The 14,704-nt window shown below is 53.2% G+C and overlaps 1 protein-coding gene across 8 annotated transcripts in view; it reads left to right on the top strand.

The window, feature by feature from the left end:
- LOC140425229 (zinc finger protein 385D-like) overlaps positions 1–14,704 on the top strand; it is a 1,050,252-nt gene that overhangs the window by 1,009,474 nt on the left and 26,074 nt on the right. The window lies entirely within an intron of this gene.

The following is a 14,704-nucleotide window of genomic DNA, read 5'->3' as shown; positions in this document are numbered from 1 at the left end:
CAGAAATCACCTCTTCAGGAATGACATGACTACTGAGCTCTGTTACCTGTTGCATCATCAAATCCAGCCTCACACAAGGGCAAGCCCAACACTGCTGATGTCTATAAAGGGGATGGTGGCACTTACTTTAAAGACCGCAGGGCATTTCCAGGCTGGAACAGGTGACCCTAGGTGATATCACTTCACTGCTATGTCAGGAATATTAAAGAAGCACTTTTCCTCCATTGTTTCCCATGGAGGCAGCAGACCAAAGTGAAAGAGCTGCAGGCATGACCGGGATAGCAAGCATTTCATGGGTATAATGCACCTGTGTTGATGTGTACTTCACCTGAAGAGGCAGGAATGTATGTCAACTCCCAGGATGTGCAGTCACAGACAGTGTGTTATATTATGCACCATACAGATCTAGACCTGTTTATGTAGAAGTTGCCATCACTCATTTATCCTGCACTAATACGCAATAATCTCTCTCTTCCTTCCTGTTATATTCTTCCTTCTTTTTAAATCCTGTTAGAACACTTGGAAGCACTTTGGGTGGCAAGCTGCCTGCTTGAAGCCAAGAGGTGTCCTCTGATCACTTGGCTCACTGCTCTAAAGACACTTGAGTATAGACACTGGGGAGCACAGCAATCAGAAGCGTATTTCCATCAGATATCTAATTAAAAGAAAGAGCCAGTTTAATCCGTTGGGCTATTAATGGGCTTGAGATGGACTTTATGCCTCCAACCGGGAGGAAGTTCTGTCCCTGATGGCTGCCAGCCAAGGAAATAGCCTGCTACTCTATTGTCTTAGAGGTGGGGCAGTGGCAACAACAGGGACTACAGCTCCAGAGGGGGCACAGAGCAAAGGAACCAGTCATAAAATAGGTTTGAGGTCTCACTGAGACCAGGCTGGCGTTCCCTGGTTAGGGACGTGGGGCCATAATTATAAGGCTGGGGTATGAAGCCGAGGAGTTAAGCTTGGGAGGGCCTTCAGCAGCCACGAATAATATAATTACACCTATCTTTCAGATGAGATGTTAAATCGCGATCTTGTCTGCCCGAGCAGAATGTAGATATTGTGGTTTCCCTGAATCACTGATGATGAGGACTTTAAACAAGGTAGTTTATTCACTAGCTCTGTAGCTGCTTAAATAATTATGCTCTCCCCATGCATAATCCCCGGGAATAACTCACACGCTTCCGCCATTTGACTTTTCTTGTAGCTGCGCCAGCACTTTCTCACATTACCACTCGGTCTACACAGATGAACATAAAAGATCCAGTGGTAGTGGAATACCCCTGTGTTCTATCCAATACTTACCCCTCAATCAACAAATTCTCATTGCTGTTTGTGGGACCTTGCTGGGTGTAATTTAGTTGGTGGCATGACCGACAAAACATAAGTGACTATGTTTCAACAGAAGTGAAGTAATTTGGAATGTCCAAACTATGTTGTACTTGGAGGATGCTAACCCTTAATAAACTGATCAGACACAATAAGTCGACAGAGTTCCTTTGACATTCTAGCCTGCTGTTTTTGTTGTTGCAGTAAGACACAATAGGGTTCTAATTCAATAATGAAAGCTCTTCAGAGTACCAAGACCAAGAAAAACGTTTTCCAGGATTTAGATGTTTCAGGTGGGATAGAGGGGGATGTAAAAGGGGTGGAGGAGTTGCGCTACTGGTTAGGGAGAATATCACAGCTGTACTATGAGAGCACACCTCAGAGGGCAGCGAGGCTATATGGGTAGAGATCAGGAATAAGAAGGGTGCAGTCACAATGTTGGGGGTTTACTACAGGCCTCCCAACAGCCAGCGGGAGACAGACGAGCAGATAGGTAGACAGATTTTGGAAAGGAGTAAAAACAACAGGGTTGTTGTGATGGGAGACTTCAACTTCCCCAATATTGACTGGGACTCAATTAGTGCTAGGGGCTTGGACGGGGCAGAGTTTGTAAGGAGCACCCAGGAGGGCTTCTTAAAACAATATGTAGACAGTCCAACTAGGGAAGGGGCTGTACTAGACCTGGTATTGGGGAATGAGACCGGCCATGTGGTAGAAGTTTCACTAGGGGAGCATTTCGTGAACAGTGACCACAGTTCAGTAAGTTTTAAAGTGCTAGTGGACAAGGATAAGCGTGGTCCTAGGATGAATGTGCTAAATTGGGGGAAGGCTAATTATAATAATATTACGCGGGAACTGAAGAACCTAGATTGGGGGCAGATGTGGGGGGCTTTCAAATGTCAGTTGAAAGGAATTCAGGACCGGCATGTTCCTGTGCGGAAGAAGGATAAATATGGCAAATTTTGGGAACCTTGAATTACGAGAGTTATTGTAGGCCTCGTCAAAAAGAAAAAGGAGGCATTTGTCAGGGCTAGAAGGCTGGGAACAGACGAAGCCTGTGTGGAATATAAGAAAAGTATGAACTTAAGCAAGGAGTCAGGAGGGCTAAAAGGGGTCATGAAAAGTCATTGGAAAATAGGGTTAAGGAAAATCCCAAGGCTTTTTACATGTACATAAAAAGCAAGAGGGTAGCCAGGGAAAGGGTTGGCCCACTGAAGGATAGGCAAGGGAATCTATGTGCGGAGCCAGAGGAAATGGGCGAGGTACTAAATGAATACTTTGCATCAGTATTCACCAAAGAGAAGAAATTGGTGGGTGTTGAGTTTGGAGAAGGGTGTGTAGCTATCCTGGGTCACATTGAGATCCAAAAAGTTGAGGGGCGCGATTCTCCACTCCCGTGCCGGTTGGGAGAATCGCCTCGCCAAAATTTCCCGCGACGCCGGTCCGAGGCCCTCCCGCGATTCTCCCAAGCGGCGAGAATGGCCCCGTCGAGTTCTGCGCGGCGCAGGCCGGTGAATCGCCCGAGACACCCAAAATGGCGATTCTCCAGCACCCCTGCTATTCTCAGGCCCGGATGGGCCGAAGTCCCGACGGCGTGACCCTAGTTCACGCCGTCGCCGTTCACACCTGCTATTGAAAGTCGTCAGCCAGTCGTGCTGGCTGACGCTGAGCAGAGGTGAGGTGAGCGGACTGTTCCGCAGCTTCTAGAGACCGGGTCGGCTTATCCGAGAAGGCTGCGGCCAAAGAGTGTGTGTGGGAGAGTGTGCAGGTGGGAGGGGGGGGGGGGGGGTGGCGAGGGAGAGTGTGCAGGTGGGAGAGGGGGATGAGGGAGAGTGTGCAGGTGGGAGGGGGGGTGAGGGAGAGTGTGCAGGTGGGAGGGGGGATGAGGGAGAGTGTGCAGGTGGGGGGGGGTGAGGGAGAGTGTGCAGGTGGGAGGGGGGATGAGGGAGAGTGTGCAGGTGGGGGGGGGGTGAGGGAGAGTGTGCAGGTGGGAGTGGGGATGAGGGAGAGTGTGCAGGTGGGACGGGGGGATGAGGGAGCGGCGTGCAGGTGGGAGGGGGGTGATGGAGAGTGTGCAGGTGGGAGGGGGGTGAGGGAGAGTGTGGTAGGATCGTCCATCCGCGGATGCCACATGTCAGCCGCCCTGATATGGCAGGCTGTGTGTGGCTGATGGGCACAGGCGAGTGGCACACTGGTGAGCAGTACGGTGTGAACTGACCGTTGGGCGCAGACAGTGACCAGGTGTAGGCTGGCTGCGTATCTGCAGCGCGACCAGGCCACCGGGACACACAGGGGTCCCATGCAAACCGGCTGGCGAGGTGTGGAAGAACCTCCGTGTAACATGTCGTTTCTCTGCACCACCCTCCTGCAGGTCACCATGTATGCCAACCAGACAGCGATGTTCACTGCCGTGGTTGGAGCCGCAGTTCTGGAGTTTGCCATCTGGCAGCATAGAGTCGGACGGCCCACAGTGGCTGCAGATGCAGGGGTCGCCGGTGCAGCAGAGGAGATGGCCGCGGAGTGGCCCGTTGTCGACGCGCAGGCCGCAGGCGCTCAGGACCCGAATGTACAGGGGGATGCCGAGGGGAACATTGACTGCCAGACGGCGAGGAATGCAGAGGAAGTGCTTGGTTGGGAGCAGGAGGAGGAGGAGGAGGAGGAGCAGGTGGAGCAGGAGGATCCACTGATGGTGGTGCCAGGGCGCCACAGGCGTCCAGCAAGGCCTAGGGTGTACCGTGAAAGAATGTCGTTCGAGGCCCTAACGGACATCACATGCAGGAGGAGACTACGGTTCAGCAGGGAGATGGTCGCACATATATGCCAGCTCGTGGCGCACCTTGCACCATGTGAAACGGGAGGAGGTCACACTATACCAGTCTCTGCCAAGGTGACGGTGGCCCTAAACGTTTATGCGACCGATTTCTTCCAGGCGCCGAGCGGGGACCTATCCGGGATCTCACAGGCATCGGTCCACAGGTGCATCAGGGCCGTCACCGATGCCATGTACGCCATTGCGGACAGGTACATTCAATTCCCCGAGGACTGAGCACAGCAGGAAGCACGGGCACGTGGATTCGCCAAGGTGGCCGGGATACCGATGGTCCAGGGTGTCATCGATGGTGTGCACATCCCCATGCGCCCACCTGCAGACAGCAGGGAAGTGTTCATGAACAGGAAGGGCGCATTCTCCATGAACATTCAGGTGGTGTGCGACCCCCACATGAAGATCATGCACGTGTGTGCAAAGTACCCCGGCAGTGTGCATGACGCCTACATTCTGGCACAGTCGTTCATCCCCGCAATGTTCGATGGATGCCCCCCCTGGCTGAGCGTCTGGTTGCTAGGCGACAAGGGCTATCCATTGAGGTCATGGCTGCTGACGCCAATACGGAGGCTTCAGACCAACGCGGAGAGCCTATACAACGAGGCACATGCAGCAACCAGGGGTGTGGTGGAGCGGTGCTTCGGGCTGCTGAAGATGCGCTTCAGATGCCTGGACCGATCCGGAGGGGCCCTGCAGTAGCGGCCCGACAGGGTTGGTCACATAGTTGTGGTCTGCTGTGCGCTGCACAACATTGCCATGCAGAGGGGAGATGCCCTGGTGGAGGAGTTGGAGGGAGGACCCGACGGCACCAGAGCCAACGCAAACGAGGGGGATGGGGAAGAGGAGGATGCGGAGGAGGAGGATGATGGGGCGCATCAGGGTGGGGGGAGGGGCGCAGGACACAGACACTGCCCGGCAGCTCGTTACGCCCAGGAGGCTGCGCGACGGCACCGCCGCGGACAGCGGGCACGCGACGCGTTGGTGGCCGCACGGTTCACGCACTGTGGGGGTGGGATTCGCTGAACACTGCCACTTGCACCATCAGTCCTGCACACGGGCACCACACACCAACCCCGCCCCCCCCCCCCCCCCCACCGCGATCACGGCAACAATTCCACATCACCTTACCGCAGCGGCACTACGGGATTGCACAACATTGATGATTGGGTAAGCAGGTGTGATCAGTGCCATGTTGAATGATGACAGCCCGCTCTGCGATGAGCTGTGTGCTCAGATTCACCAGCCGAGGTCTGACTCATGGCTATAGCTGAACCATGCACTCCGGTGGTCACAGCCTTCGTGACGGATATTTCACCACATGCCCGTGGGATGGCTGGCGTCAGTGTACCGAGGACAACGGTGTCCGATTATGGGAGGCAGGGGGGAAAGGGTCAGCACATCCGGAACCGACCTTGAACGGCTCGTATACCACTACGCCAATCGGGCACCCTCACGAGCCCCCTGGCACCGGACATAGCACACAGTCTTACAAGTCAAATTTAACAGTGAGTTTATTTGTGTGGTTAACATAGGTACCCTACCCACTACAACTAGACTGTGCCCTGCACCCGTGCCAACTTCTTACGTGCCTAACGTCTTTGCCTTACGGGCCCCACCACTACGTCTAGGTGTGTTCCCAGATGGTACAGCAGGAGTGGAGGCGGACTGCTGAGAATCACGCTCTTCGACATGGCTCCCCGTCGGCACATGTTTCCTGGGGAGGCCTGGCTTCGATGGGCCAGGCTGCTCGGCGGGCGTGCTGGATGGCGTGGTGCCACCCTGACCTGCCCGCTCCCCACCAGATGCGCCAGGGATAGAACGGGGGGAGGCCGAGTGTACCGGGACGTCCCTTGATGGAGCTACCGGGACGGGCCCCAGAACCTCCACCTCCCTCAGGGAGCCCGGTGGCCCCCGGGCCTCACTGTGGAACGGAGATGCGCTCGGAGACATGCCCTGTCGCACCACCGACACCTGGCGCTGCCAGTCCTGGAGGCCTGCAGCGGGATCGACCACGGTCCGAATGTTCGCCGAGTCGGAGCCCAGGGAGTGCCACATTCCTGCCAAGGGCCGTGCGATCTTGACCTGTGAGTGCGCGACGCCATCCATCACGTGCGGCAGGCAGTCAATGTTCTCCGCGACCGACTGCTGGGACAGTGCCATGGCATGGTGAGACTCAGCCAGGGCCCGGAGAGTGGCGGCAATTTCCTGTTGGCTCTGTGAGATGGCTGCCTGTGAGAGGGCAGCCCTCTCCTGGAACATGGATGACGTGTGCACGTGAAGCCCAATGCCTTGCAGAACCTGACCCATGGCCGAAACCCTTTCACCCATTGCCTCCACCGCGGACGCCACCCGTGCGGTGTCGGCCTGGGTGGCTGCGATGAGCGGCACCACTCCCTGCTCCTGGACGTGGATGGACACCTCCAACTGCGTCTGCAGGTCCTGGAAGATGGCCCTCATCCCGTTATTCAGTCCCTGGGTGTCCATACGCATCGGGTGGGTCAAGTACATCCAGGAACTCGGGAACCGTCTGCGTGGCAGCTGTCTGCTGGGCCTGGGCTGCCCTCTGACCGTCCAGCCCCTCGGCTGCTCCAAACTCCACCTGCTGTGCCGGCTCGGCTGTGGGGTGCGCACCAGACCGTGACCCGGGAGCCTCATCACTTATATGCCCAACCGAGGTGAGTGTCTCTGTGATGGTGAACGGTGTGGGAGACAGCAGTGCTGCAAGCTCGAGGTCATCATCCGTCAGGAAGTCTGCTGTGTACTGGTCCCCCTCATGGCCCGGCGCAAGCTCCATGCGGACCATGTCGTCTTGACCTCCAGGTGAATCCAGCGGGTGTGTGGCCGTGATGTGCGCTTCGACATGACTGTCCACCCTGTGCCCCTCACCAATGTCTGTCTCGGTGGTCTGAGCGTCCCGGTCCTGCGTCCCAGACTGAGAGGTCTGCCCTCCTGTCCGACTGACTGCCAAACTCTGGCGTGCGTCCCTGGGTGCAGTTATGGTTGGCGATGTTCCACTGTTTCCTGGGCGAGAAGTCCCTGAAGGTTCAGCGGGTGGCCCTAAGGAACATAAAGATTCGGGGTTTGTTAGACACGGTGGCCTGGGTGTATGGTGGTGGTGGGTGCACAGTGTGAGGGGGGAGGGGATCGGGGGTGCAATGGCCAGAGTGTGAGGGGGGAGGGGATCGGGGGTGCAATGGCCAGAGTGTGAGGGGGGATGGGATCGGGGGTGCAGTGGCCAGAGTGTGAGGGGGGATGGGATCGGGGGTGCAGTGGCCAGAGTGTGAGGAGGGATGGGATCGGGGGTGCAGTGGCCAGAGTGTGAGGGGGGATGGCGGATCCCCCAGTGAGGTCCAGGGCCCTCTGCTCGTGAGCGATTAGGGGGTGCAGGACAGGAGAACCCCCTCCGGTTCTCATGCGCTCCCGCTGGTTGTGAGCTGTCTTGTCCTGGGGGGGGGGGGGAGGGGGGGGGGGGTGTTGGATAAAGCATCACTATTAGGCGGGTATCATCAGGGCATGCAGATGTAGACTACATTGTTGCTGGTTCAGGAGACCCGGGGCTCATGTGGGTCGAGTAGATAGTTGGGCACCGTGACCCCCCCCCAACTGCCCCTGACCCCACACCACCACTGCCCCTGATGCCCCAATCCCCCCAACACTTCCAACCCCCCCTGACCTCTGCCACTACTGCCACTGATGCCCCCCCAGCACCGCCCCTGATGCCCCAATCCCCCCCCAACACTCCCAACACCCCCTGACCCCCCCAACACCGCCCCTGATGCCCCAACACTCCCAACCCCCCCCTGACCCCCCACAACACCGCCCCTGATGCCCCAATCCCCCCCAACACTCCCAACCCCCCCCACCCCACTTCCCTGGGGGCACCCTCATGGCACTTACCCTGGCAGCCCGGGTGAGGTCGTGCAGCTTCTTGCGACACTGCTCCCCTGTCCGGGGGGTCTGCCCCACAGCACTGACTGCAGTGCCAACCTCACGCCAACCGCGCCTCACCACGCTGGTTGGCTGACGATGCCCACGTCTTGGGCAGAGGGTGTCACTTCTCTGCTCGACCTCATCCACCAGGGTGTCCAGGTCCCGGAACCTCGGTGCGGCTCTTCGGCGCTCAGCCATCTCCTCTCTTCTCCTCCGGGTCCTCTGTGCGCGGATCGCGCCATTTATGACGCAGCACCGCGTCATTCAGGCGTCGTGCGGTGACGACGCGGCCTTCGCGACACCCCCCCCCCCCCCCCCCCCCCCCGAGTTTCTCGCGGCCCTGATCCTAGCCCATTTTCGGGCCCTGAATCGGTCAGGATCGGGGCCGTTTCGCACCGTCGTGAACCTCGACGGCGTTCACAACGGCATGGGCACTTCGGCGCGCGAGTGGAGAATCGCACCCGAGGTGTTGGGCTCCTTGAAAAATCAGTTGTGAGCTGGCAAGATGGATACAGAACTGGCCAAAGTCATAGAAGGCAGAGAGTAGCAATGGAAGGATGCTTTTCTGATTGGAGGGCTGTGACTAGTGGTGTTCCGCAGGGATCAGTGCTGGGACCTTTGTTGTTCGTAGGATATATAAATGATTTGGAGGAAAATGTAACTGGTCTGATTAGTAAGTTTGCAGATGACACAAAGGTTGGTGGAATTGCGGATAACGATGAGGACTGTCAGAGGATACAGCAGGACTTAGATCGTTTGGAGACTTGGGCGGAGACATGGCAGATGGAGTTTAATCCAGACAAATGTGAAGGAATGCATTTTGGAAGGTCTAATGCAGGTAGGGAATATACAGTGAATAAATAAATAATAATAATCACTTATTGTCACAAGTAGGCTTCAATGAAGTTACTGTGAAAAGCCCCTAGTTGCCACATTCCGGCTGCGCCTGTTCAGAGAGGCCGAGACGGGAATTGAACCCACGCTGCTGGCCTTGTTCTGCATTACAAGCCAGCTGTTTAGCCCATTGTGCTAAACAAGCCCCTATGAATAGTAAAACCCTCAAGAGTATTGACAGTCAGAGAGATCAAGGTGTGCAAGTCCACAGGTCACTGAAAGGGGCAACACAGGTGGAGAAGGTCGTCAAGAAGGCATACGGCATGCTTGCCTTCATTGGCCGGAGCATTGAGTATAAGAATTGGCAAGTCATGTTGCAGCTGTATAGAACCTTAGTTAGGCCACACTTGCAGGAGAGTGTTCAATTCTGGTCGCCACACTACCAGAAGGATGTGGAGGCTTTAGAGAGGGTGCAGAAGAGATTTACCAGAATGTTGCCTGGTGTGGAGAGCATTAGCTATGAGGAGCGGTTGAATAAACTCATTTTTTTCTCACTTGAACGACGGAGGTTGAGGCGCGACCTGATAGAGGCCTACAAAATTATGAGGGGCATAGACAGAGTGGATAGTCAGAGGCTTTTCCCCAGGGTAGAGGGGTCAATTACTAGGGGGCATAGGTTTAAGGTGCAAGGGGCAAGGTTTAGAGGAGATGTACGAGGCAAGTTTTTTACACAGAGGGTAGTGGGTGCCTGGAACTCGCTACCGGAGGTGGTGGTGGAAGCAGGGACGATAGTGACATTTAAGGGGCATCTTGACAAATACATGAATAGGATGGGAATAGAGGGATCCGGACCCAGGAAGTGTAGAAGATTTTAGTTTAGACGGGCAGCATGGTTGGCACAGGCTTGGAGGGCCGAAGGGCCTGTTCCTGTGCTGTACATTTCTTTGTTTTTTGTTCTTTGTTCCTGTGGTTAAAGTTGACAAAGGTTTGCGATAGAATTAAAACACAAGACTGTCAGACTGTGAATGCTAGGGATTCAACCTAGAACAAGATTAAAAAGGTTAAGATTAATTTAAAAATGGATCTTTGAACTGAAGATACAAATGGTGAGTTATTTAAACCATGGTAAATTAAGTTGCCTAGTTTTAATGGTATTCATTTTGATTTGGCTTTGGAACAAGGTATTCAGCTGTTAAATCAACAAACTGCAGTGAATAACATTGAGATTAATCATCTTTCCATTTGAAAAGTAAAAATTATGCAGAAGGTTTTATGGTTTTGCAAAGGGATGGTTTTATCCCCAGTGAGAGCTATCACAATGTCACGCATTTCACTAATATCATGAATCACCAGCCATTTACTCCTGCATTTCTGGTCTTTGAAGAGTGATTCATTATAGCAGGAAAAATCTGATTATTTGTAGCAGTTTTAAATCTGCATTTAAAGCATTTGTGGTTTGCGTGGGATTTCTTTCAATCTCCTTTTTTATAACGCTGAGGTTTTCAGTAAGTACCATACATCTCAGGGCAGGGGGTGATGTAATAGTGATGTCACTGGACTAGCAATCCAGAGGGCCAGGCTGATGCTCATGGCAGAATCATCAAGCTAGTCTCTGTAATGATGACCATGAAACAATTGTCGATTGTCATAAAAACCCATCTGGGTCACTAATGCCCTTTAGGGAAGGAAATCTGCCTACATGTGACTCAAGGCGCATAACAATGTGGCTGACTATTCATTGCCCCTCAGAAATGGCTGATCAAGCCACTGAGTTGGATAAAACCACCACAAAAATGGAATAAAACTGGGCAGACTACCCAGCATTAAGCTAGGCGCAGGAATAAACAACAGCACAATTGCCCTGTTGACCTTGCAAAGCCCTCCTGAGGGATTTTGCCAAATTTCTGGGAGCTTTTCTTTTATTCATTCGATGTGGGCATCACTGGTTGGGCCGGCATTTATTGCCCATTCTAATTACCCCTGAACTGAGTGGCTTGATAGGCAACAATTAACAATGGTTTCATCATTAGCCTGTTAATTCCAGATTTGTTATCATTAGCCTGTTAATTCCAGATTTTTATGGAATTAAAATTTCACCATCTGTTGTGGTGGGATTAGAACCAGGGTCCCCATTATCCTGGGTCACTGGATTACTAGTGACAATACCACTCTGCCACCGCCTCCACCAATAATATGTTCACTGACATCAGTTTGGGTTTTGGCAGGGCCATGCACCTCCTAACTTCATTACCTAGACCTAGGCCCAAAGATGGACAAGCTGAAATCAAGAGGTGAGGTGAGGCGAGAGTGACTGCCCTTGACATCAAGGCAGCATTTGATCAAGTATGGCATCAAGGATCCCTGGCAAAATTAGAATCAATTTGAATAAGGAGGAACACTTCCAAATGATTGAAAGATTGTCTAACCCAAAGGAAGATGGTTGTGGTTGTTGGAGGTTCATCATCTCAGTCTCAGGAGATCACTCCAGGAGTTCCTCAGGGTAATGTCCTAGGCCCAAACATTTTCAACTGCTTCATCAATGACATTCTCTCCATTATAAGGCCAGAAGTAGAAAACTTCATGGATGATTGGACAATGGTTAACACGATTTGCGATTCTTCAGATACTGAAGCAGTCTATGAGCAAAAAAAGGTTGACAACACTCAAGCTTGGGTTGGTATTTGGCAAGTAACATTTACACCACACACGTGTCAGGCAATGACCATGTGCAATATGAGGGAATCTAACTATCTCCCCCTGATATTAGATGCCATTACCATTGCTGAATCCCCCACTGTTAACATCCTGGTGTTAACATTAAACAGTAACTGAACTTGACCAGCCACTGTGGACGCGATTCAGCCACCGGAACGCGCCCGGCGCATATCCAGGAACAGCTGGTGAATAGTGGGACAGGCTAAAATCGAGATTCGCATTGTGAGCAATCCATTCTGAAATTCATCCGGCCTGCTCCGAATGGCAAGTTCTACACAAAAATGGCGAGAAGGTCATTAAGCCTAATTTGCATTCAATTCAATCTCATTGAGAATTTCAGCAAGATTGAAGGTAAATGCAGCGGGCTCCTGGGAGTCCCCAACTCCCCAATGAGAAGTCACGTGGACGCCGTTTAGTATTCCTTTACAAAAACATGGAGTTGGCGCAATGGCTACCAAGGGGAAGTGAGGAGGTGAGTTACCTTTTCCATTTACTGGCATGTAGCTCAAGTGAACCGGAACTGCTGCCCCAGTGCTCGATGGGGAGGTCTTCAAGGGTGTTGGGGTTGCTCAGGGTCTAAAGGGGGGGCAGGTCCAGGGTCGTCACTGGGCCAGAGTTTGGTGGGGGTGGGGAGGGATTTGTCTCTGTGAGGCCTTCAAGCCATCTTTAAATATTGTGGATGTCATAATATACACCAGTATATGATGGTGCGGACACACACTGATGGACACACAGCAAGACCAATCAACACACACAACACCGCAGCCAATCACCAGTGAGAGCACACTCACTATATAGACAGAGGGCATCAGAGTTCCCGCCCATTCGGGATGCAGCTTCTCAGAAGAACAGAGCTTACAGCTTACAGCACAGATCTTCACCATGTGCTGAGTGCATAGACTGGTTAGGACAGGCATAGGTCTTTAGTTTAATCTAACATCGTGTTAACCCACAGTGAAAGTGTGTTCAACAGTTTCTAACTTAATAAAATAGTGTTGTACTATTTTAAGTGTTGGTGGCCTGTATGTGTTCCACGGATCCAGAGCACCCTACACAACATGATACCAGGAGTTGAGGGATGTTAGAACTTCTTAGACTTACCTGCAAGTGATCTGCCTTCCACCAGCATACAGCCATCCTGCAAAATGGACAGCGTCCGCCCGCCGCCGCTGCTCCGCATCACCGGTAACCTGGGGGCCAACTGGAAGATATTCAAACAACGCTTCCAGCTCTACCTTGAAGCCACAGACCGGGAAGCTGCCTCAGACACCAGGAAGATCGCTCTCTTCCTATCCACGGCCAGGGAACATGCCATCCACATTTTCAATTCTCTCACATTTGCTGATGGTGAACATAAATCAAAATTCAAGACGGTCCTCCTTAAGTTTGATAGTCACTGCGACATCGAGGTGAAAGAAAGTTTCGAGCGCTATGTATTCCAACAGTTTGCAGGGTAAGGATGAACCTTTCCAGTCCTTTCTCACCCACCTCCGCATCCTTGCGCAGTCCTGTAATTACGTGCCCACCTCCGACTCCATGATATGCGACCAGATCGTTTTCGATGTTCAGTCGGACCCCCACGCCAGCAGCTCCTCACAGTAAAGCAGCTCACCCTAGCGATTGCCATTGAGACCTGCATGCTACACAAACACGCCATTAGTCGGTATTCCCACATCCAAGCGGCTGAAACGGCGCGGCAAGGTCCCCACGAGGCGGAACGGGTCCAAGCAATCGAGCAACTCCAGGGCCTCGGCCTGGATGAGGGCGGCCATTTCACGTGCTTTTCGCGGACTCCCGCGCTTGTGCGCACCGAACGAGGGGACGGCGACGTCGACGAACGTACTGCGCAGTCGCGCACCACGTATGACCACACATGCGCATCGGTGCAGTGAACGTACTGACATTACAACGTGTGGCAACTGTGGCTCCGCCCACTTAAAGCGGCAATGTCCTGTCAAACCCCGACGATACCTGAAATGTGACAAACTTGGCCACTATGCTGCTTTATGCAGATCAGCTCAGCCTGCCAACTCTTGTCGCTCCAGCCAGCCTCGCAGGAATGTTCGTGCCATTCAACCCACGGTCACAGAGCCCGATTCGGACCTGCTACCCGATATTGACACCGAGGACCCGAAGGCGCCTTTTCGAGTCGGTATCATTACAAAAAACAGATGTGTCCCCGAAGCAAAGAATCCAGCCTCCAGCGGTATACAGCATCGATCCAGACGATGAGTGGTGTGTCACCCTTACGGTCAACCAGTCCCAAATACGATTCCGCCTGGACACTGGTGCCTCCGCCAATCTCATCTGACCTCCAAAGCCTTTGTGTCAAACCAGCCATCCTGCCATCAGCCTGCCAGCTATTAGATTATAATGGCAATGCCATTACTGCCAGCGGCTCATGCCAACTTGAAGTGACGCACAGGTCACGCAAAGCCATCCTTTCCTTTGGAATCGTGGGCTCCTCGAAAGCCTCCCTGCTGACGCGCCTGCCTTTCAGGACACTGACTTCAGGGCGCAGCTCGACGCCATTATCAACCAGCACCACAACGTCTTCGAGGGCATGGGCACGCTCCCATACACCTACAAGATCTTATTAAAACAGAATGCCACGCCTGTGGTGCACGCACCTCGCAGGGTCCCAGCACCCCTTAAGGAGTGCCTCAAGCAGCAGCTGCAGGACCTCCAGAACCAAGGAGTGATTTCCAAAGTCACAGAACCGACCGACTGGGTCAGTTCCATGGTATGTGTAAAAAAAGCCTTCCGGCGAATTGAGAATTTGCATTGATCCCAAGGATCTAAATCGCAATATTATGAGAGAGCATTATCCAATTCCCAAGCGTGAAGAGCTCACATGTGAGATGGCTCGCGCCAAGCTCTTCACCAAACTCGACGCTTCAAAAGGATTCTGGCAAATCCAGCTCGATAAATCCAGCAGGAAACTCTGCACATTTAACACCCCCTTTGGTAGATATTGTTACAACAGGATGCCGTTTGGGATCATCTCTGCATCAGAAGTGTTCCATAGAATTATGGAACAAATGATGGAAAGTATTGAAGGTGTTCGCGTCTATG

The sequence above is a fragment of the Scyliorhinus torazame genome, chromosome 6 (genome assembly GCF_047496885.1).
Source record: "Scyliorhinus torazame isolate Kashiwa2021f chromosome 6, sScyTor2.1, whole genome shotgun sequence".
In the NCBI taxonomy this organism is placed as follows: domain Eukaryota; kingdom Metazoa; phylum Chordata; class Chondrichthyes; order Carcharhiniformes; family Scyliorhinidae; genus Scyliorhinus; species Scyliorhinus torazame.
This window is presented reverse-complemented; position numbering and strand designations above follow the sequence as displayed.